Genomic DNA, 26,280 nt, shown 5'->3' with positions numbered 1-26,280 from the left:
TTAAAAAAAAAAAAAAAAAAAAAAAGAAGGTATCTGAAGTGACTGGTACCCAGATTCTTAAATAATTTTTTCTTTCCTACTCTTTTTTATACCAACACTATTTAAAATGGGAAACACAAAATTGTACATAAAAGTATGTCATTTCATGGATATTCTTTAATTATTCCTAAAAATACCCCATTTCATAGATTTTTCCTAAAGAGCCAGAACCATTCACATCCACATTTATTAAAATCATATACAACGGTTTTTAAAGCCCCTTTTAAAATAAAAAAGTGGGCTTCCTATCAACTAGTTCAGGACTGTAACTGACAACCCAGTGCTCCCCTGGAGGAGGGCATAAAGACCTCTATGACAATTTGGACACAGGGCACTGGAACAGCCAGTAGCTACCTCTGCCCATGTCCATGGGGAAACAGCAGGAGACAGCACAGTGCGTGGGTATTACAGAGTCAGCGTCTTTGTTAGCAGAATGACTTGAGAGGCAGCTTACTGTGACCTCACTGAACATCACGTCCCTCATTTGTAACATGGGACACTGCTGCTTGTCCCACAGTGCTTCTGAGATGATTCATATAAAGTGCCTGCTGCCTGCAAAGTCAAGGACAGCCCCACTGATACAGACACTGCAATTGGCATTTCTGGCCTCACTCAGGGAGCCAAAACCATTTTCTCATTTATGGACTTGATTTAGAGCCATGGCAAATAAACAATAACTGAGAGCAAAGCACTTTGTGAAAGACTTTGCTTCAAAACCATTTAATTTTTGAAACAACCCATGAAGAGAGAGGAAAAAAGGAAGACTGAAAATGACCCCAAATCACTATGCTGTTCCTAGATATATAACCCAAATAAAGCTAAAACAAAAGGACTTTTAACTGAAATCAGTTAAAATCATAAAATATGTCATCAGCTTTCACTCACCTCAAACTTTGATCACATATTTATCACAAAACACAGAGCTTTTATTTTTTTGTCACTTGAAAGCCAAAAGAAAAAGTTGTACATAATAAAATGTGGCACAGGATTCTACCAGTAATTAAATGCATGCTTCCAAATGCAACCTGTTTCTTATAGCAAACAGTAGGAAAAATTTAGCCAACTTTTTTCAAGAAATTTCAATAACCTCACCACATCACTAAAAATTTTATCACTTATAAAAATGCATTCCAAAGAAAACTAAGTGACACCAAAGTTTAAAATACTCCATTGTTTCTCAACTTAAAATTTCATTTTTTCCAGGAAACAGATATATCAACACATCTAATGGCTGCATTTCGATATTAAATTAAAACCCCACACACACAAAGTATGCTACCATTTTTCAGTTTTTTAAGCCATTTAGAACTCAAAGTGTAATATATTTCAGCATTACAACTGAACTCTAAAGACTTTTACTGTATTTTATAGACCTTCAGATAAACCATCATAAATCATCCTAAATATACTTAAAGACATTATTTTTCAGGTCCCAAGTAAAACTAAAAGTCTGGACGTCTTTACTAAACAAACTACACTCTGAAGTTAACAACAAGAAGGTGGTCCTAAGAATGCTGCTTGGAGAAGATTTAGATCTCACAGGCTGGAGCCATCCTCTCCCAGCCAAGAGAAACAGGCACCAGATTTACCCACACACTTGAAACAACTCAAAACCGGACAAAATATTTTGAACAATGGTTTTTAAAACACTGGACACTGAGCAACAGAGGACAATGAGAGACAGGAAACAAACAAGGTAACCACACAACTGAAACTGCTTATTGCCTGGATGGGATTTCCAGACTACAGAACAAAAAGCATGGAGCCAGATCGAGCCTGGTGGTCTCCCTGAGCTAAGGAGAGGGGTCTGGGAGTACAAGGACACCAAGATATTGTGAGTTTGCAGGGCAGAATACCACAGAGGAGAAAGTTATGAAGGCAGAGAACTCTAAAGAGATGCTGGGGTTCCCGTCCAGTACTCCCTGATCAACCTATGTGTGTAAGGAAACTAGCCAAGAACCACCTGAAAGGATTAGAGGGAATAACATAAAGCTGTTACATAACACACAGATTGTTCCCATTAGTCAGAGTAGAAAGCTTCATAATCAACAGGACATCAAGTAGATTATGTAAAAAGGATTTGCCTCAGTAGAAGGTATTAACTAGTCCTAGACTAAATGCTGCTCTGGTCTTACCTAAGAAAGCTTAAAAACAAGACATGAAATGGCCAAATCCTTTCTGAGTGACTTAACTATATTCCATAACAAAGCTCAAGAATACAAAAATATCCAGCATTCAACAAGATAAAAATCACAATGTCTGGCATGTAATGAAAAATTACTAGGCATATAAAGAACCAGGAAAATACAATCCATAATAAGGACATAGATCAGTTAGTAGAGCCAACCCAGAACTGTCGTATATTAGAATTAGCAGACAGAACATTAATAAAAGGTTACTATGTGATCAAAAGCACAAGGAAAATTTGAAAATTTTAAGATATTCAAAAGATCGTAACTTAACTTCTAGAAGTGAAAACAACAATGTCTGGGGTTTCATACTGGATAGGACTAAAAGCACATTAAAATTTCTAAGAAAAAAAAAACAGAGAAGTTGATTTGAAGTGACAGAATAGAGACTCTCTAAAATGAATCACAATGGTAAAAAAAAAAAAAAATACTGGGGAAAAATGAACAGAGCATCAGTGAGGTGGAGAACTACTTCAAGCAAACTAATACATATAAATCAAATCCCCAAAGGAAGGGAACAGAAGAAATATTTAAAGAAATAATGGTTGAAAATTTTCTAAATCTGATGAAAACTATAAACCCATAAATTCAAGAAACTCAATGAACTCAACATAAGAAACATGAATAAAACAACACTGATATATATGTCATCATCACAGTGCTTAAACCAGTGTTAAAGAAAATATCTCTAATCCAACTAGAGAAAAAAAATACACATTAATTACAGAGAAAATTTAATTTACAGATGATGGCCAGTTTCTCATCAGAAATAATACAAGCCAGGGGCGCCTGGGTGGCTCAGTCATTAAGCCTCAGTCTGCCTTCGGCTCTCATGCTCCCAGGATCCTGGGATCAAGCCCCACATTGGGCTCTCTGCTCAGTGAAAAGCCTGCTTCTCCCTCTCCCACTCCCTGTGCTTGTGTTCCCTCTCTCCTGTCTCTCTCTCTCTCTCTCTCTCTCGTCAAATAAATAAATAAATAAATAATCTTAAAAAAAAAGAAAGAATGCAAGCCAGAAGACAGTGAAACATCTCCAAAGTAATTAAAGAAAAAAACTGTCAACCTAGAATTACAGTCAATGAAAATTTCTTTCAAAAATAAAAGCAAAATAAGAATGTTAAAGGATAAAAAATATTAAAGAAAATTCTTCAGAGAAAAAGTAATTATCTAGCATAGTCTCCCAATCCTTAATTTAATTACATCCGTAAGGTCTCTTTACTGCATAAGGTAACATTTCCATGTTCTAGGAATGAAGACAGGGACAACTTTGGGAGGCTATTCTTCCAACCAAAGTACCCCATATGAAGAAATTATTCAAAAACCCTCCACTAACAAAAAATAATAATAATGCAAGAAAATACATAATCAAAAAAAAAAGGAAGCTGAGTATAAATGAGAAAAAAGAAACATGAAAAAAAGTTAAGTGATTCCTTTGGACTTTGATGTCTGGATATTCTTTGACCTGCAGATTTAGTAATTTAAGATTGTTTTCTTCTTAACCACTCCAAGTATATTTCTTGATTCTGCAAACACTATCTACATAATTACAATATTGCAAACGCAGTTTTTTAAAAAAACAACTCAAAAGCAATCAGAAAAGTTATTTGAAAAAAAAACAATTTCCTGCCTGCATCACTGCCCTATCAATCAAATTACTCTTAGTTCTAAGAACAAAATTTGGCATTAGAGGGGATGAAATTATGCTAACTTAACTCTATGTCAATATTCTGTAAGTCATATTTATTTATTTTTTTTAATTTGACAGAGAGACAGCAAAAGAGGGAACACAAGAAGGGGTAGTGGGAGAGGGAGAAGCAGGCTTCCCGTGGAGCAGAGAGCCCAATGTCGGTTCAATCCCAGAACCCTGGGATCACGATCTGAGCCGAAGGCAGATGCTTAACGACTAAGCTACCCAGGTGCCCCATAAATCATATTTCTTGATAGTTTCTTTTGCCCTTATACTATCAACCAAGTTGCAAACTTTTATGCTAAGTGGATTTATGGCCCATCAAGTATTCTAATAACTCTAACATTCTTTGCTTACATGAAATGCTTCAATGCATCACCAAACTGACCTATTATAATATTTATTTTAGATCTAGCAATGCAATTTCAGAATCTGAGAAGCTGCAAATGAGTAAAATTAATCTTTTTCTACCTTGCATGCATACACCTATACCAATAAGATTAGACAGAATCGAGGCTTTCCATTCAGCAATAAGAGATACATTTTTTTTAAAGATTTTATTTATTTATTTGACAGAGAGAGACAGTGAGAGCAGGAACAGAAGCAGGGGGAGTGGGAGAGGGAGAAGCAGGCTTCCCGCTGAGCAGGGAGCCTGATGTGGGACTCGATCCCAGGACTCTGGGATCATGACCTGAGCCAAAGGCAGACGCTTAACGACTGAGCCACCCAGGCACCCGAGGTACATTTTTAACACAACCTGGGAAGTATAACTTTCATCCCAAGTTAATAGTTTGTCATAATATTAACCATCCCCCAACACAACTAAATAGAAGTTCCACAGACTTACAAATAGACTTTCTCATTCTATCATTTATAAATTATCTAAATAACCATAATTAACCAAATAAGTGGAAGACATTTTTTAAAACATACACTTTGTTATTACTTCTCCACCCAAATGCTACCTAACTGAGAATGACAGTTTTGATCCTTAGTGTAGAACACCATGTTTAGAGAAACTAGCATCATTCCCTGAACTGATTCTCTTTAGTGATAACTCCAGTGGTGAAATATTTCACTTGACTCTCCTCCAACCAAAGTTAGGGGTTATTTAAAAACCAAATCAGGGCTTTGAAGCCACTGTATTTGTTCACCAATTTTATCCATTTCCATTTAATGATTAAAACTCTGTTTATCAGAGGCCAAACCCATTTGGCCATCATTTGAGTTCCAGAGATGCCAGACCAACACTGAGTTTCACATGAGAGACCTCACTGACCCATATTTTTCAAGCATTCACTGAAACTTCCCTTAACAAGAGTTGCTAATCATTACCGTAAGAGATGAAAACACTGATCCTACTCACTGAAAATTAACTGACTTCACATACAGAGAATCTCATTACCTAGACCTCAGCTTCCCTTTTTTGATCTTGATGATCAGAAGAGAAAATTGGCCTATTTATACCGATGTTTCTAGGACTCCTGCCAGGATTACTGATTACTCTACTTTTTAACTACTTGGGTGGTCAATTCTGTCCCTGACACCACACAAAATCAATGCGAGAGCAATTAATTCAATCAAATAGGTGAAATGTCTAGGACCAGAAGTTGCAACTTTTAATATGTTACTCATGTCCTAAGGCCACCACCTGAAAAAAAGGTCCAATGACCTCCATTCTCTTTAGCTAAAACAGAATTCTGACATCCATTAGGTTGTCACGACAGGAATCCAAAAAGTGCACTACTTTCTTACACCATACACAAAAATAAATCCAAAATTAATTAAAGACCTAAATGTGAGACATGAAACCATTAAAATCCTACAGGAGAACACAGGTAGTAACTTCTTTGACATTAGTGGCAGCAACTTTTTTCTAGGTAAGTCCCCTGAGGCAAGGGAAAGAAAAGCAAAAATAAACTATTCAGACCACATCAAAATAAAAAGCTGCACAGCAAACAAAACAATCAACAAAACTAAAAGGCAACCTACTCAGTGGGAGAAAATATTTTCAAATGACATATCTGATAAAGGGTTAGTAACAAAAGTATGTAAAGAACTTATAAAACACCCAAAAATCGAATAATCCAATTAAAAAATGGGCAGAAGAAATAAACAGATATTTCTCCAAAGAAGATATACAGACGGCCAACAGACACATGAAAAGATGCACATCATCACTCACCATCAGGGAAATGCAAATCAAAACTACAATGAGATATCACCTCACACCAGTCAGGATGGCTAAAATCAATAACACAAGAAACAACAGGTGTTGGCAAGAATGTGGAGAAAAAGGAACCCCTGTGCACTGTTGATGGGAATGCAAACTGGTGCAGCCACTCTGGAAAACAGTGTGGAGATTCTTCAAAAAGTTAAAAATAGAACTCCACTATAATCCAGCAACTGCACTACTAGGTATTTACCCGAAGAATACAAAAACACTAATTCAAAGGGATACACACCTCCAAGTTTACAGCAGCATTATTTATAATAGCCAAGATATGGAAGCAGCCCAAGTGTCCACTGATTGATGAATGATTAAAGAAGATGTGGAATATATATAAAAGGAAATATTACTCAGCCATGAAAAACTGAAATCTTGCCATTTGCAATGACATGGATGGAGCTAGAGTATAATGCTAAGTGAAATAAGTCAGAGAAAGACAAATACCATATGACTTCACTCATATGTGGAATTTAAGAAACAAAACAAGCAAACAAAGGAAAAAAACAACAAACCAAAAAACAGACACGACTATAGAGAACAGAAAGCTATCAGAAGGGAGGTTGGTGGGGGCATGGGTGAAATAGGTGATGAGGATTAAGGCGTGCACTTGTGATGAGCACTGGATGTTTTACAGTATGGTGGAATCACTATATTGTACACCTGACACTAATATTACACTCTATGTTAACTGAAATTTAAACAAAAACCTAAAAGGAATAAAAAATAAAAAGCCCTTACAGTCAAAAAAAGAAAAAGAAAGTGCATTATACCAAGTTTCAGGACTTTGCTCTGTCTGATGGCAATTCACGCAAAAATCTCAAAAAGGCACTTCTCCCCCAAGTAATTATCCTAGACCTGATCAATATGAACTAAGATAATAATTTTACTCCCCCCCACAATGTGTTAATTACTTACAAGTTATTTTACTTTGGAAAGAGACTTTGAAGTACCTACCACAAAATGTAGACAAACATGCAAACTGAAAATAATGACTTTAGAGTTTACCTACTCTGTTATGTTCTTGATCAGACACAAAGCCAAGAAAGAAACAAATGTAACTGAATTAAGCTTATGAAAAAATAAAGTAGTATGATAGTAATATGCATTATTAAAAAAAGGTATTCTTCCATACTGTAATTAAATATAATTCTAACAAAACTGGGGAAGCAAAAACTCCACATGTAACTTATGTAAGAACTTTAAAACTCAGCTAAATCAACATTAATATTACATTTTAAAAATCAGGTCCTTCACTTTTGTATCAAATGTTCATATTTTATGGGTCTAAAAGAGAAAATAATTCTTACCTTATATATCTTGTCCAGCAAACAAACCAGCATTTTGTCTTATCCTTGTCCCTTTCTTTGTACTTCCAAAACTACTGCTATTTAGGATTGTGACACAAAACAAAAAAAAGTAGGAAATTCAAAAACTGAACAATACAATAAGAATGCCTGTTTGTCTAAAATGTTTATAATGGCTACTGTATTTTAAAAAAAGAATCTACATACTGCAGGCTTTTTATTAAAAGTATATAAATACAGAATCGACTGAATCAATGAAGTTCAACGTTAAGGCTTAAAACTTTCTAATTTTTACCTTACCTTTGTGTGCAGCAAGACAAGAAGACTAGATTTAGAGCCCAGACCTATATTATGCTCAGGGTTCTACGATAAGCTAAGGAGCAAAGCCCTTACACTACCCTCTCTGAACCTCAGCATTCCTCAACCATGGAATTAGTGTGGCATCTAGAAATCTTCAGAGCTCCTTCTGATTCTAATACAGGATTCACAACTCTGAATTTCATAAAATCCTGCCTTCCACTTGCCACCCCGTAAGAAATCTGTCCATTTAAAATGTCAAGAAACAATATTAACTACTCTTTAGAGTGACTGTACCAGCTTGCATTCCCACCAACAGAGTAAAAGCATTCCCCTTTCTCCACATCCTCACCAACATTTGTTGTTCCCTTTCTTGTTAATTAGAGCCATTTTTTTAAAGATTTAAATTAATTAATTTATTTATTTATTTATTTGAGAGAGCAAGAGAGCACAAGCAGGGGGAGGGGCAGAGGGAGAAGCAGAAGCAGACTCCCTGCTGAGCAGGGAGCCTAATGTGGGACTCAATCTCAGGACCATGGGATCATGACCTGAACTTAAGGCAGACGCTTAACTGACTGAGCCACACAGGCACCCCAATTTTAGCCATTCTATCTTGTGTGAGGTGGTATCTCATTGTGGTTTTGATTTGTATTTCCAATGCCAAGTGATGTGGAGCATTTTTTCATGTGTCTTTTAGCCATTTGGGTATCTTTCTGGAGAAATATCTGTTCACATCTTCTGCCTATTTCTTGACCAAATTTGTTGGTTTTTGGGTGTTGAGTTTGATAAATTCTATACAGATCTTGGATACCAGCCCTTTAGCTGTTATGTCATTTGCAAATATCTTCTCCCATTCCGTGGGTTGCCTTTTCATTTTGTTGACTATTTCCTTTGCCTGCACAAGCTTTTTATCTTGATGAAGTCCCAATAGTTCATTTTTGCTTTTGTTTCCCTTGCCTTTGGAGACAAGTCTTTCGAGAAGTTGCTACAGCCAAGGTCAAAGAGGTTACTGCCTGTGTTCTCCTCTAGGATTTTGATGGATTCCTGTCTCACATTTAGATCTTTCATCCATTTTGAGTTTATCATTGTGTATGGTGTTAAGAGAATGGTCCAGTTTCATTCTTCTGCATGTGGCTGTCCAATTTTCCCAACACCATTTGTTGAAGAGCCTTTTTTTCCACTGAACATTCTTTCCTGCTTTGTTGAAGATTAGTTGATCATAGAGTTGAGGGTCCATCTCTGGGTTCTCTATTCTGTTCCACTGATCTGTGTCTGTTCTTGCACCAGTACCATGCTGTCTTGATGATCACAGCTTTGTAATATAGCTTGAAGTCCAGAATTGTGATGCCACCAGCTTTGGTTTTCTTTTTCAACATTCCCCTGACAATTCGGGGTCTTTTCTGGTTCCATACAAATTTTAGGCTTATTTGTTCCAGCTCTGTGAAATATGTCAATGGTATTTTGATAGGGATTGCATTGAATCTGTAGATTGCTCTGCGCAACATAGACATTTTAACAATGTTTATTCTTCCAATCCATGAGCATGGAATGTTTTTCCATCTGTTTGTGTCTTCCTCAATTTCTTTCATAAGTGTTCTGTAGTTTCTAGAGTATAGATCCTTTACCTCTTTGGTTAGGTTTATTCCTTGGTATCTTATGGTTTTTAGTACAATTGTAAATGGGATCAATTCCTTAATTTTTCTTTCTTCAGTCACATTGTTAGCATATAGAAATGCAACTGATTTTTGTGCACTGATTTTGTATCCTGCCACGTCGCAGAATTGCTGTATGAATTCTAGCAATTTTAGGGTGGAGTCTTTTCAGTTTTCCACATAAAGTATCAGGTTATCTGCAAAGAAAGAGAATTCGATTTCTTCTTTACCACTTTGAATGCCTTTTATGTTTTTTTGTTGTCTGACTGTGGAGGCTAGGATTTCTAGTACTATGGTGAACAATATTGATGAAAGTGGGCATCCCTGTAGTGTTCCTGACCTTAAGGGAAAAGCTCTCAGTTTTTCCCCATCGGGAATGATATTCACTGTGGGCTTTTCAAAAATGGCTTTCATGATATTGAGGCATGTTCCCTCTACCCCTAAACTGTGGGGAGTTTTAATCAAGAAAGAATGCCGTATTTTGTCAAATGCTTTTTCTGCATCAATTGAGAGGATCTTGTCCTTTCTTTTATTTTGTGATGTATCACGTTGATTGACTTGCGAATGTTGAACCACCCTTACATCCCAGGAATAAACCTCACCTGGTCATGGTGAATAATCCCTTTAAGTACTATTGGATCCTATTGGCTAGTATCTTGGTGAGATTTTTAGCATCCATGTTCATCAGGGATATTGGCCTATAATTTTCCTTTTAGATGTGGTCATTGTCTGGTTTTGGGATCAAGGTAATTACACTGTTGGTGGGAATGCAAGCTGGTACAGACACTCTGGAAAACAGTATGGAGGTTCCTTAAGAAGTTAAAAATAGAGCTACCCTACAACCCAGGAATTGCACTGCTGAATATTTACCCCAAAGATACAAATGTAGTGAAAAGACGGGGCACCTGCACCCCAATGTTTATAGCAGCAATAGCCAAACTGGAAGGAGCCGAGATATCCTTCAAGAGATGAATGGATAAAGATGTGGTTCATGTATACAATGGAATTATTACTCGGCATCAGAAAGAATGAATACCTACCACTTGCATCGACATGGATGGAACTAGAGGGTATTATGCTAAGTGAAATAATCAGAGAAACACAATCATCTTATGGTTTTACTCATATGTGGAACATAAGGAACAGCACAGAGGATCATAGGGGAAGGGAGGGAAAACTGAATGGGAAGAAATCAGAGAGAGATTTGACCCTCTGAGGACGTGAGAGACCCTTGAGAGACCCTTGACTCCAGGAAAGGAACTGAAGTTTGCAGAAATGGAGGATGGTGCGGGGATGGGGTAACTGGGTGATGGGCATTAAAGAGGGCATGTGATGTGATGAGCACTGGGTGTTATGCACAACTAATAAATCATTGAACACTACATCAAACACTAATGATGTACTATATATTAGCTAGTCGGATTTAAATTTTAAAATTTAACTACTTTTTAAATACAAATAAAAATTAAATTTTAAAAATATAATCCTCATTCTATCCAACAAAGTTCAAATGCAAATATAAATTATTCAATGTTTTTAATGGTATAGGTCACCATTCCCCTCAAATACTGTAGATAACCAGGAAGCTAAAACCATTATCACATGAGTGAACTCCGTCTTATCCAGATCCAGTACATGGATATTCAAATTTCTTGTAAGTTATGTGTTTTACTGGCAAAACTTCTAAAAGGCTAACCTTGAAAATGACACAAGAAGTTTTAGCATACAAAAACAGTATTAAAGGGGCACCTGAGTGGCTCAGTTGTTAAGCGTCTGCCTTCAGCTAAGGTCATGGTCCCAGGGTCCTGGGATAGAGACCCACGTCTGCTCCACAGGAAGGCTGCTTCTCCCTCTCCCACTCCCCCTACTTGTGTTACCTCTCTCGCTGTGTGTCTCTCTCTGTCAAATAAATAAAATCTTAAAAAAAAAAAGAGTATTAAAATCCTGATGTTCTTTAAAGAAAGCTAAAAACAGAGAGCCCCATCTCCCCCATAATTATTTGTCTTGATATATTTACATTTTCAGAATGTTTATTTCTGAAATGAATTTAGTGTTCTTTGCACTAGACGTGTGTTTGTATTAGTTTCCCATTGCTGCTATGACAAACTATCACAAACTTAATAGTATAAAACAATACAAATGTATTATCCTATAGTTTTTGAGGTCAGAAGTCCAAAATGGGTTTTACTTCTTCTGGAAGTTCTACTGTGAACGTGTTTCCTTGCCTTTCCAGCTTCCAGAGGCCACCCACATTCCTTGGCTCAGGACCCCTTCCATCTTTAAAACCAACAAGGGTCAGTAGAGTTTTTTTCCTTTGTGTCCCTCTGACTCTCTCTTGCCTCCCTTATCACCTTATGATTACACTGAGCTCACATGAATCATCTATTTTAAGGTCAGCTGATTAACAAATTTAATTCCACCTGCAGCCTTAAGCCACCTCCTCCCAACCCCCTGCCAGTGTAACATATTCACAGGTTTCAGGAATTGGGAGGTGGGTAACTTTAGCTGGCCATTACTCCACCTACCACAACATCTGTTATGTATTTATCGAGAGTGCCTACTAACGGATTGCAGAGATGAACAAGCCCTATGGGAGTCAATTTAATGGGGATAAAAAAATAAATAAAACTACAGTTCAGGGGAAAATATATAAACATAGGAACACTTAGCAACAAAAGATGATTTTTTTAAGTTTATTTTTTAGCAGTCAATCTCTACACTGAACATGATATCCAAACTCATGACCCTGAGATCAAGAGTTGCACGCTCTACTGACTAAGCCAGCCAGGTGCCCCAATTTTCTTAAATAATTAAGAATATTGTCTAGGGGGGGTGGAGCAAGATGGCGGAGGAGTAGGAGACCTAGATTTCGTCTGGTCTCAGGATTCAGCTGAATAGGGATCAAACCATTCTGAACACCTACGAACTCAACAAGAGATCGAACAGGAGAGTAGCAACAACTCTCTGAACAGAGAAGCGACGACTTACTGGAAGGTCTTTTCTGATTTGTATACAGTATATTTGCTGGGGATGTTGTAAACCTGTTAGCATTTTGTTCTCTCATTCATCTATTCTCCTCTGGACAAAATGACAAGACGAAAGAAATCACCTCAGCAAAAAGAACAAGAGGTAGCACCGTCAGCCAGGGACCTACTCAATACGGACATTAGTACGATGTCGGACCTAGAGTTCAGAATCATGACTTTAAAGATACTAGCTGGGCTTGAAAAAAGCGTGGAAGTTATTAGAGAAACCCTTTCTGGAGAAATAAAAGAACTAAAATCTAACCAAATCGAAATCAAAAAGGCTATTGATGAGGTGCAATCAAAAATGTGGGCACTAAATGCTAGGATAAATGAGGCAGAAGAGAGAATCAGCGATATAGAAGACCAAATGATGGAAAATAAAGAGGCTGAGAAAAAGAGGGAGAAACAACTACAGGATCACGAGGGCAGAATTCGAGAGATAAGTGATATGATAAGACGAAAAACATTAGAATAATTGGGATCCCAGAAGAAGAAGAGAGAGAGAGAGGGGCAGAAGGTATATTGGAGCAAATTATAGCAGAGAACTTCCCTAATGTGAGGAAGGAAACAGGCATTAAAATCCAGGAGGCACAGAGAACCCCTCTCAAAATCAATAATAATAGGTCAACACCCCGACATCTAATAGTAAAACTTACGAGTCTCAGAGACAAAGAGAAAATCCTGAAAGCAGCTCGGGAGAAGAGATATGTAACCTACAATGGTAGAAACATTAGATTGGCAACAGACCTATCCACAGAGACCTGGCAGGCCAGAAAGGACTGGCAAGATATCTTCAGAGCATTAAACGAGAAAAATATGCAGCCAAGAATACTATATCCAGCTAGGCTATCATTGAAAATAGAAGGAGAGATAAAAAGCTTCCAGAACAAACAAAAACTAAAGGAATTTGCAAACATGAAACCAGCCCTCCAAGAAATATTGACAGGGGTCCTCTAAGCAAAGAGAGAGCCTAAAAGCAGCAAAGAACAGAAACGAACACAGACAACAGACAGTTAACAGTCACCTTACAGGTAATACAATGGCACTAAATTCATACGTTTCAATAGTTACCCTGAATGTAAATGGGCTCAATGCCCCAATCAAAAGACACAGGCTATCAGATTGGATTAAAAAACAAGACCCATCAATATGCTGTCTGCAAGAGACTCATTTTAGACCCAAAGACACCCCCAGATTGAAAGTGAGGGGGTGCAAAACCATTTACCATGCTAATGGACACCAAAAGAAAGCTGGGGTGGCAATTCTTATATCAGACAAACTAGATTTTAAAACAAAGACTGTAATAAGAGATGAGGAAGGACACTATATCCTACTTAAAGGGTCTATCCAACAAGAAGATCTAACAATTGTAAATATCTATGCCCCTAACATGGGAGCAGCCAATTATATAAGGCAATTAATAACAAAAGCAAAGAAACACATTGACAACAATACAATAATAGTGGGGGACTTTAACACCCCTCTGACTGAAATGGACAGATCATCTAAGCAAAAGATCAACAAGGAAATAAAGACTTTAAATGACACACTGGACCAAATGGACTTCACAGACATATTCAGGACATTCCATCCCAAAGCAAAGGAATACACATTCTTCTCTAGTGCCCATGGAACATTCTCCAGAATTGATCACATCCTAGGTCACAAATCAGGTCTCAATCGGTACCAAAAGATTGGGATCATTCCCTGCATATTTTCAGGCCACAATGCTTTGAAACTAGAACTCAACCACAAGAGGAAAGTCGGAAAGAACTCAAATACATGGAGGCTAAAGAGCATCCTACTAAAGAATGAATGGGTCAACCAAGAAATTAAAGAAGACTTAAAAAAATTCATGGAAACCAATGAAAATGAAAACACAACTGTTCAAAATCTTTGGGATACAGCAAAGGCAGTCCTGAGAGGAAAGTATATAGCAATACAAGCCTTTCTCAAGAAACAAGAAAGGTCTCAAATACACAACCTAACCCTACACCTAAAGGAGCTGGAGAAAGAACAGCAAATAAAGCCTAAACCCAGCAGGAGAAGAGAAATCATAAAGATCAGAGCAGAAATCAATGAAATAGAAACCAAAAGAACAGTAGAACAGATCCACGAAACTAGGAGCTGGTTCTTTGAAAGAATTAACAAGATTGATAAACCCCTGGCCAGACTGATCAAAAAGAAAAGAGAAATGACCCAAATCAACAAAATCATGAATGAAAGAGGAGAGATCACAACCAACACCAAAGAAATACAAACAATTATAAGAACATATAATGAGCAACTCTATGCCAGCAAATTAGATAACCTGGAAGAAATGGGTGCATTCCTAGAGATGTATCAACTACCAAAATTGAACCAGGAAGAAATAGAAAACCTGAACAGACCTATAACCACTAAGGAAATTGAAACAGTCATCAAAAATCTCCCAAGAAACAAAAGCCCAGGGCCAGATGGCTTCCCAGGGGAATTCTATCAGACATTTCAAGAAGAATTAATACCTATTCTCCTGAAACTGTTCCAAAAAATAGAAATGGAAGGAAAACTTCCAAACTCATTTTATGAGGCCAGCATTACCTTGATCCCAAAACCAGACAAAGACCCCATCAAAAAAGAGAATTACAGACCAATATCCTTGATGAACATGGATGCAAAAATTCTCACCAAAATACTAGCCAAGAGGATCCAACAGTACATTAAAAGGATTATTCACCACGACCAAGTGGGATTTATCCCTGGGCTGCAAGGCTGGTTCAACATCCGCAAATCAATCAACGTGATACAATACATTAACAAAAGAAAGAACAAGAACCATATGATCCTCTCAATACATGCAGAAAAAGCATTTGACAAAGTACAGCATCCTTTCTTGATCAAAACTCTTCAGAGTATAGGGATAGAGGGTACATACCTCAATATCATAAAAGCCATCTATGAAAAACCTACAGCGAATATCATTCTCAATGGGGAAAGGCTGAGAGCTTTTCCCCTAAGGTCAGGAACGCGGCAGGGATGTCCACTCTCACCACTGCTATTCAACATAGTATTAGAAGTCCTAGCCACAGCAATCAGACAACAAAAAGAAATCAAAGGCATCCAAATCGGCAAAGAGGAAGTCAAACTCTCCCTCTTTGCAGATGATATGATACTGTATGTGGAAAACCCAAAAGACTCCACCCCAAAACTGCTAGAACTCATACAGGAATTCAGTCAAGTAGCAGGCTATAAAATCAATGCACAGAAATCAGTGGCATTCCTATACACCAACAACAAGACAGAAGAGAGACAAATCAAGGAGTCGATCCCATTTACAATTGCACCCAAAACCATTAGATACCTAGGAATAAATCTAACCAAAGAGGCAAAGGATCTGTACTCAGAAAACTATAAAATACTCATGAAAGAAACTGAAGAAGACACAAAGAAATGGAAAAACGTTCCATGCTCATGGATTGGGAGAATCAACATTGTGAAGATGTCAATGCTACCTAGAGCAATCTACACATTCAATGCAATCCCCATCAAAATACCATCCACTTTTTTCACAGAAATGGAACAAATAATCCTAAAATTTGTATGGAACCAGAAGAGACCCAGAATAGCCAGAGGAATACTGAAAAAGAAAAGCAAAGCTGGCGGCATCACAATTCCGGACTTCCAGCTCTATTACAAAGCTGTCATCATCAAGACAGTATGGTACTGGCACAAACACAGACACATCGATCAATGGAACAGAATCGAGAGCCCAGAAATGGACCCTCAACTCTATGGTCAACTTATCTTTGACAAAGCAGGAAAGAATGTCCAATGGAAAAGAGACAGTCTCTTCAACAAATGGTGTTGGGAAAATTGGACAGCCACATGCAGAAGAATGAAACTGGACCATTTCCTTACACCACACACAAAAATAGATTCCAAATGGTTGAAAGACCTAAACGTGAGACAGGAGTCCATCAAAATCCTAAAGGAGAACACAGGTAGCAACCTTTTCGACCTTAGCCGCAGCAACTTCTTCCTAGAAACATCGCCAAAGGCAGGGGAAGCCAGGGCAAAAATGAACTATTGGGATTTCATCAAGATAAAAAGCTTTTGCACAGCAAAAGAAACAGTCCACAAAACCAAAAGACAACCGACAGAATGGGAGAAAATATTTGCAAATGACATATCAGATAAAGGGCTAGTATCCAAAATCTATAAAAACTTATCAAACTCAACACCCAAAGAACAAATAATCCAATCAAGAAATGGGCAGAAGACATGAACAGACATTTCTCCAAAGAAGACATCCAAATGGCCAACAGGCACATGAAAAAGTGCTCAACATCGCTCGGCATCAGGGAAATCCAAATCAAAACCTCCATGAGATACCACCTCACACCCGTCAGAATGGCTAAAATTAACAAGTCAGGGAACGACAGATGTTGGCGGGGATGTGGAGAAAGGGGAACCCTCCTACACTGTTGGTGGGAATGCAAGCTGGTGCAACCCCTCTGGAAAACAGTATGGAGGTTCCTCAAACAGTTGAAATTAGAGCTACCGTTCGATCCAGCAATTGCACTACTGGGTATTTACCACAAAGATACAAATGTAGGGACCCGAAGGGGTACGTGTACCCCAATGTTTATAGCAGCAATGTCCACCATAGCCAAACTGTGGAAAGAGCCAAGATGCCCATCGACAGATGAATGGATAAAGAAGAGGTGGTATATATACACAATGGAATATTATGCAGCCATCAAAAGGAATGAGATCTTGCCATTTGCAACGACGTGGATGGAACTGGAGGGTGTTATCCTGAGTGAAATAAGTCAATCAGAGAAAGACATGTATCACATGACCTCACTGATATGAGGAATTCTTAATCTCAGGAAAGAAACTGAGTGTTACTGGAGTGGTGGGGGGTGGGAGGGATGGGGTGGCTGGGTGATAGACACTGGGGAGGGTATGTGCTACGGTGAGCGCTGTGAATTGTGCAAGACTGTTGAATCACAGTTCTGTACTTCTGAAACAAATAACGCAACATATTTTAAGAAAAAAGAAAAAGAAGAAGATAACAGGAGAGGAAGAAAAGGGGAGTATGTCAGAGGGGGAGACGAACCATGAGAGATGATGGACTCTGAAAAACAAAATGAGGGTTCTAGAGGGGAGGGGGGTAGGGGGATGGGTTAGCCTGGTGATGGGTATTGAGGAGGGCACGTTCTGCATGGAGCACTGGGTGTTATGAACAAACAATGAATCATGGAACACTGCACCAAAAACTAACGATGTAATATATGGTGATTAACATAACAATAAAAAAATTTAAAAAAAAAAAAAAGAATACTGTCTAAAGGGGCCCCTGGGTGGCTCAGTCGGTTGAGTGTCTGACTTCTGGTTTCAACTCAGGTCGTGACCCCAGGATGGTGAGATCAAGCCCTGCATCAGGCTCTGTACTCAATGGGGAGTCTGCTTGAGATTCTCTCTCCCTCTCCCTCTGCCCTTCCCCCTGCTCATGCACACACATAAGCACGTGCGTGCTCTCTCTCCCTCTCAAAAGAAATACATCTTTAAAAAAAAAAAACTGTCTGAAGCCACATGCTGTTAAAGATAATAATTCTACACGTATGAATATCTCTTGAGGAAAAGCACCTGGCATGATAAGCTACAAGGAATGAGTCATTATCAATCACAATTTTAGAGACTGTTGGAATCTTAAGAGATCATCTAGTCACTGAAACTAGAGACCAAGAGAAATGTTTACTTTTCTAAGATCTCTTATCTAGATAATTTCTGAAATAAGCCTTTAACCTGATTTCTTGATTTCTGGTAAAAAAATATTATATGAAATAGCATAAAAAACAAATTAAGTTCAGTACAGTGTGTTTAGGAAATAAGAGTAACATGCAATCACACTTTGAAACTACCAACTGAACACTACATCAAAAACTAATGATATATTGGCTAACTGAATATAATAATAATAAAAAAGAAACTACCAACTGCAAGTTTCTCCAATTTTAAATAATATTTAGCTATTTGGCAAATTCATCTTTGTACAATTCCCTATTGCTCAAGGACCTTACAAATATGAGACACTGTATTTCATTCATCTGGTTTACATTATATCACTGAGATCTTTTTTTTTTTTTTAAATGGTGGTTTTTTTTTTTTAGATTTTATTTATTTATTTGAGAGAGAGAGAGAATGAGAGATAGAAAGCACGAGAAGGAAGAGGGTCAGAGGGAGAAGCAGACTCCCTGCTGAGCAGGGAGCCCGATGCGGGACTCAATCCCGGGACTCCAGGATCATGACCTGAGCCGAAGGCAGTCGCTTAACCAACTGAGCCACCCAGGCGCCCCTATATCACTGAGATCTTATATGCCACTCAAGTCCTACAGGAAAGGGTCACAGCGGCAAACAACAACAAAAATCCTGCTCTTAAAGATCTTCAATTCTAGTGAAGAATCAGGGGAACAAATGAAAAACGAGTAAGTACATCATATGTCAGGAAGAGTTTATATTTACTATTACAGGGATATGAAAGAAGACTAGAGATGTTCATTCCCAATTTCACTTGAAAACAACCATGATGCATAATGTTAAGAGTTTACAGTGGATGAAGGAGATTAAATAGCTAATGCCTTAGGAAACCCAAACACACAAGCACTGTTATAAAATTCAATGAGAACCCCTTTTTCAACTCCTATCTAAAAATTGATACCAATTAAAGTCAAACTCAGTTAAGACAGTGAAGTTGGCAAAAGAACATACACACAGAACAGAAAGCCCAGAGAGAGACCCATACAAATATAGGTAATTGAGTTTTGAAAAAGACAACGGTTATTCAAAGGAAAAAGGATTGTCTTCTCAACAAATAGTGCTACAATTGGATATCCACATGCCAAAAGAAAAAAAACCTAGACTTAGACCTTACACCCTAAAAATAATTAGCACAAAATGGATCATAGAGCTACATGTAAATTGCAAAACTATAAAATTTCCAGAAGAAAACATACAAGACATTGGGTTTAGCTATGAGTTTTTAGATATAATACCAAAAACACTATCTACAAAAGAAGAGAGAAGTTGGACTTGATAAAATTTAAAGCTTATCTGTGAAAAACACTGTTAAGAGAACAGAGAGGGGCACCTGGGTGGCTCAGTAGTTGGGCATCTGCCTTTGGCTCAGGTCATGATCCCAGGGTCCTGGGACCAAGCCCCATATCAGGCTCCCTGCTCGGCGGGAAGTCTGCTTCTCCCTCTCCCGTTCCCCCTGCTTGTGTTCCCTCTCTCACTGTGTCTCTCTCTCTGTCAAATAAATAAAATCTTAAAAAAAAAGAGAACAGAGCCAAGCCAAAGACTGGAAGAAAATATTTGCAAAATACATATCTAATAAAGGATTTGTACACAAAATATACAAGGAATTTCTAAAACTCAACAATAAGAAATTACCCTGTAAAAAGGGACATAAGTTCCAAACACATTACCAAAGAAGATCTATTATACAGATGGGAAATAAACATATGAAAAGATGCTCAACATCATACATCATTAGGGAATTATAATGTAAAGTAAAACCATAAAACACTATTATACATCTATTAAAATGGCTAACATCCAAAACACATACAATACCAAATGTTGGCAAAAATTCATAGCAATAAGAACTCTCATTCATTTCTGGTGGAAAGGCAAAAGGAACAGCCACTTTGGAATACAGTTTGGCACAGGCATAAGTAGTCTTATCATACAATTTGGCAACCATGTTCCCAAGTACCCAATTCACTTGAAAATTTATGCCCAAACACCTGCATGAGAATGTTTATAGAAGCTTCAATCATAATGGCCAAAACATGGTAACAATCTCAATAAGTCAATGTATATGCAAACTGTAGTCTGGCATACGATAGAATATGATTCTGGAAAAAAAAAAAAAGACAACTATATAAAGCCAAGCAAAAAACACAGATAGGAGGGTTGGGAAGAGGTAAGGGCTGAACAGGTAAAGCACATGTAATTTTTAGGATTGTGAAACTATTCCATATAATAATGAGGGGTACATGACATTGTGCATCTGTCAAAACCCACAAAACTTTACAGCATACACAGCAAAACTTTATGTATTCACATTTTAAATTACTTAAAAGGTTGAAGAATTCCAGGATGAAATACAGACTGTGACAAAAGAATTTAACAAATGTATAAAATAAACTTACTGAAGAGTAAAAGTGGAAGGTGCTAACCTAAGTATCCTTAGAAATAAGTGCAATAGGTAAGACTAAAGGCAAAAGAACAGCACATAAGCTCTGGGGATAAAATGATTTCACACAGGGGATGTTAGTAAACAATAATAAAACCACTACATACTGTAAACCGAAGTTGAGCAATTTTTCTCATGGTTGGAGTGGGGATTGATTTACAGAGAAGGGGAGAAAACTCCAATGATCCATGTGATAATAGATTAGGGTGCGAGGGAACTTAGCTGAACATAGATACAGACAGATACAAGTAGAAACATTTATAAATATGTGTATACAAGTGGGTTACTATGCACAATATAGCTCCTTGCTCTGTCACCTTAAAGGGTCTAGAAGCAACACAGTTCAGTAGCAGTGAGTATACCAGATCTTGGTCTCTGTTACCATTCCCCAATAAAAGAAACCAGCACTTGGGGCACCTTCGTGGCTCGGTTGAGCAGGCCAACTCTTGGTTTCTGCTCAGGTCATGATCTCAAGGTCCTGGGATGGAGTCCCAAGTTGGTCTCCATGCTCAGCAAGGAATCGACTTCAGGATTCTCTCTCTCTCCCTCTGCCCCTCCTCTGGCTTGCCTGCACACACGTGTGCATGCATGTACGCTCTCTCCCTCTCTCAAATAAATAAATCTTTAAAAAAAAAGAAAATAAAAGAAACCAGTACTCTTTGGAGAAATGGAGAAATGGCTGATTCTAGAGCTGAGGCAAGGAATATAAAGGAGTAGCAGGAGTATCTTCCAGTGCCAGAAAGTACAAAAGTGCTCAAAAAAAAGGCATGAGGATGGGGGGTATGTCAAAGGGACACAGGAGCCAAGGAAAGAGTTCCTAATACCCAAAGCCAGACCAATCCGAGCAATAAAGAAGTATTACATTATGACACGAAGTACAAAATAAATATCCATGGATGATACTGATATAAATAAATGACTGAATAAAGAAAATGGGGAAAGAGACCAATCCCCTACACAGAAGGATTCCATAATATGGTGTAGGTTCTCTTCTCCCAGAGAGGTGCAGCGTAACTCCCTACTCAAGGGTAGATGGCACAAAATGGTTTCCTCCAAAAAGTCCAGTACGGAAAAGCAAAATTTGAAAAAGAAAAACATTCCAATGGAGAAACCTAGCAAATATTATATCAGTCAGGTAATCAGGATTATCATGAACAGTCATTAGTCATATTGATAGCGTGTACCCTAGATATGGTATGAGGAGAATGGTACTTCACCTCTCTGGTTTCCCCCCCACCCCCCAAAACACATAACCCCAGTCGAACCATGAGAAAAACATCAGACAAATCCCAACTGGGGAACAGTCCATAAAATATCTAACCAGTACTCCTAAAAACTGAAAAATCATCAAAAACAAGGGAAATCTGAGAAACTATGAGCCTAGAAGAGCCTAAGTAAATATGACAATTTATGTAATATGAGATCCTAGTTGGGGTCCTGGAACAGGAAAAGGACATTAGGTAAAAACTAAGGAAATCTGAATGAAATATGGACTTTAGGTCATAAAAACGCATCATTACTGGTTCACTGGTTCATCATAATGGTGCAAATATACCATAGTAATGTCAGATATTAATAACAAGAAGAAACTGGGCATGGGACATATGGGAACTCTCTGAACTATTTGTAACTATTCTGTATATCTAAAACTGCTCTAAAACAAAACATTTAAAAAAAATTCTACCAGAATGAATTACAAATTCTTACCAGTGAAGAAAATAAGATTCCTCCATTATTTCTGTGCCAACTTAACTTAGCACATCTGAAAGTCTGATTCATTCCTTAAATATTAAATACAAAAACTGATACATTTATAAGGCAAGAGGCCAACGTGTTATCATTTCAATTTAATTTTATTATGTTATATTAGTCACCATATAGTACATCAGTAGTTTTTGATGTAGTGTTCCATGATTCATTGTTTTCATATAACACCCAGTGCTCCATGCAGTACGTGCCCTCCTTAATACCCATCACCGGGCTAACCCATCCCCCAACCCCTCCCCTCTAGAACCCTCAGTTTGTTTCTCAGAGTCCATAGTCTCTCATGGTTCATCTCCCCCTCTGATTTCCCCCCCTTCATTCTTCCCTTCCTTCTCCTAATGTCCTCCATGCTGTTCCTTATGTTCCACAAATAAGGGAAACCATATGATAATTGACTTTCTCTGCCTGACTTATTTCACTTAGCATAATCTCCTCCAGTCCCATCCATGTTGATGTAAAAGTCGGGTATTCATCCTTTCTGATGACTGAGTAATATTCCATTGTATATATGGACCACATTATCTCTATCCATTCATCTGTTGAAGGGCATCTCGGCTCTTTCCACAGTTTGGCGATTGTGGACATTGCTGCTATGAACATTGGGGTGCATATGGCCCTTCTTTTCACTACATCTGTGTCTTTGGTGTAAATACCCAGGAGTGCAATTGCTAGGTCATGGTAGCTCTATTTTTAATTTTTTGAGGCATCTCCACACTGTTTTCCAAAGTGGCTGTACCAACTTGCATTCCCACCAACAGTGTAAGAGGGTTCCCGTTTCTCCACAACCTCTCCAACATTTGTTGTTTCTTGCCTTGTCAATTTTTGCAATTCTAACTGGTGTAAGGTGGTATCTCAATGTGGTTTTGATTTGAATTTCCCTGATGGCTAATGATGATGAACATTTTTTCATGTGTCTGTTAGCCATTTGTATGTCTTCTTTGGAGAAGTGTCTGTTCATGTCTTCTGCCCATTTTGTGACTTGATTATTTGCTTTTCGGGTGTTGAGTTTGAGAAGTTCTTTATAAATCTTGGATATCAGCCCTTTATCTGTAGTGTCATTTGCAAATATCTTCTCCCATTCTGTGGGTTGCCTCTTTGTTTTGTTGACTGTTTCCTTTGCTGTGCAGAAGCTTTTTATCTTGATGAAGTCCCAAAAGTTCATTTCTGCTTTCGCTTCACTAGCCTTCGGAGATGCATCTTGAAAGAAGTTGCTGTGGCCAATGTCGAAGAGGTTACTGCCTATGTTCTCCTTTAGGATTTTGATGGATTCCTGTCTCACATTGAGGTCTTTCATCCATTTTGAGTTTATCTTTGTGTATGGTGTTAGAGAATGGTCAAGTTTCATTCTTCTATATACAGCTGTCCAATTTTCCCAGCACCATTTATTGAAGAGACTGGCTTTTTTCCATTGCATATTTTTCCCTGCTTTTGTCAAAGATTATTTGACCATAGAGTTGAGAGTCTGTATCTGGGCTCTCTATTCTGTTCCATTGGTCTATATGTCTGTTTTTGTGCCAGTACCATGCTGTCTTGGTGATCACTGCTTTGTAATATAGCTTGAAATTGGCAACGTGATGCCCCCAGCTTTGTTTTTCTTTTTCAACATTTCCTTGGCGATTCGGGGTCTTTTCTGATTCCATACAAATTTTAGGATTGTTTGTTCCAACACTTTGAAAAATGTCATTGGAATTTTGATCGGGATGGCATTAAAGATATAGACTGCTCTGGGCAGCATAGACTTTTGAACAATGTTTATTCTTCCGATCCATGAGCATGGAATGTTTTTCCATCTTTTTGTGTCTTCTTCAATTTCTTTTATGAGTGTTCTGTAGTTCCTAGGGTATAGATCCTTTACCTCTTTGGTTAGGTTTATTCTGAGGTATCTTACGGTTTTTGGTGCTATTGTGAATGGAATCGATTCCCTAATTTCTCTTTCTAGTTACACTGTTAATGTATAGAAAAGTAACTGATTTCTGTGCATTGATTTTGTATCCTGCCACATTACTGAATTGCTATATGAGTTCTAATAATTTGGGGGTGGAGCCTTTTGAATTTTCCACATAAAGGATCATGTCATCTGTGAAGAGAGAGAGTTTGACTTCTTCTTTGCCAATATGAATAGCTTTTATTTCTTTTTGTAATCTGGTTGCTGTTGCTAGGACTTCTAGTACTATGTTGAACAATAGTGGTGAGAGTGGACATCCTTGATGTGTTCCTGATCTTAAGGCAAAGGCTCTCATCTTTTCCCCATTGAGGATGACATTCACTGTGGGTTCTTCAGAGATGGATTTTATCAACTTGAGGAATGTTCCTTCTATCCCTATACTCTAAAGAGTTTTAATCAGGAAAGGATGCTGTATTTTGTCAAATGCTTTTTCTGCATCAAGTGAGAGAACCATGTGGTTCTTCTCTCTCCTCTTATTAATGTGTTCTATCACATTGATTGATTTGCAAATGTTGAATCACCCTTGCATCCCGGGGATAAATCCCACTTGGTTGTGGTGGATGATCCTTTTAATGTATTGTTGGATCCTATGAGCTAGGATTTTGTTGAGGATTTTGAAATCCATATTCATCAGGGCTATGGGTCTGAAATTCTCCTTTTTGATGGGGTCTTTGCCTGGTTTGGGGATTAAGGTAATGCTGGCCTCATAGAATGAGTCTGGAAGCTTTCCTTCTGCTTCTATTTTTTGAAACAGCTTCAGGAGAATAGGTATTATTTCTTCTTTGAATGTTTGGTAAAATTCCCCAGGGAACCCATCAGGCCCTGGACTCTTGTTTTTTGGGAGGTTTTTGATCACTGCTTCAATCTCGTTACTGATTATTGGCCTAGTCAGGTTGTCAATTTCTTCCTGTTTCAGTCTTGGGAGTTTATAGGTTTCTCGGAAGGCATCCATTTCTTCCAGGTTGCTTAATTTATTGGCATATAGTTGTTGATAATAATTTCTAATAATTGTTTCTATTTCCTTGGTGTTAGTTTTGATCTCTCCCCTTTCATTCATAATTTTATTAATTTGGGTCCTTCCTCTTTTCTTTTGGATAAGTCTGGCCAGTGGTTTATCAATCTTATTAATTCTTTCAAAGAACAAGTTTCTAGTTTCACTGATCTGATCTACTGTGTTTCTGGTTTCGAATTCATTGATCTCAGCTCTAATCTTAATTCTCTTCTGTGTGGCTTAGGCATCATTTGTTGTTTTTTCTCTAGTTCCTTAAGGTGTAGAGTTAATTGGTGAATTTGGGATTTTTCTGTTTATTTGAGTGAGGCTTGGATAGCTATGTATTTTCCCCCTTAGGACTGCCTTTGCAGTATCCCATAGGTTTTGGACCGATCCAATATGTTATCATTTTTAAAAGTCTATTTTTTTAAGATTTTATGTATTACTCAGAGAGAGAGAGCGCAAGAGCAGGAACACAAGCAGGGGGAGTGGAAGAGGGAGAAGCAGGCTTCCCGCGGAGCAGGGAGCCCGATGTGGGGCTCAATCCTAGGACTCTGGGATCATGACCTGAGCCAAAGGCAGACGCTTAATGACTGAGCCACCCAGGCACCCCTAAAAGTCTATTATTTTTTTTAAAGATTTTATTTATTTATTTGAGAGACAGAATGAGAGAGAGCATGAGAGGGGGGAGGGTCAGAGGGAGAAGCAGACTCCCTGCTCAGCAGGGAGCCTGATGTGGGACTCGATCCCAGGACTCCAGGATCATGACCTGAGCCAAAGGCAGTCGCTTAACTAACTGAGCCACCCAGGCACCCAAAAGTCTATTATTTTTTAAAAAAATACAAACATCCTCTGGATTGCAAAACTGATACTTTAATATCGATTTTTTCTTAAGTATCTGAAACTGCTGATAAG

General features: G+C 38.0%; 1 protein-coding gene across 3 annotated transcripts in view; it reads right to left on the bottom strand.

The window, feature by feature from the left end:
• Positions 1–26,280, bottom strand: part of BICC1 (BicC family RNA binding protein 1) — a 306,344-nt gene that overhangs the window by 250,863 nt on the left and 29,201 nt on the right. The window lies entirely within an intron of this gene.

Source organism: Zalophus californianus, chromosome 15 (genome assembly GCF_009762305.2).
Source record: "Zalophus californianus isolate mZalCal1 chromosome 15, mZalCal1.pri.v2, whole genome shotgun sequence".
In the NCBI taxonomy this organism is placed as follows: domain Eukaryota; kingdom Metazoa; phylum Chordata; class Mammalia; order Carnivora; family Otariidae; genus Zalophus; species Zalophus californianus.
The sequence above is the reverse complement of the archived record's forward strand: the minus strand, read 5'-3'. Positions and strand labels throughout refer to the sequence as shown.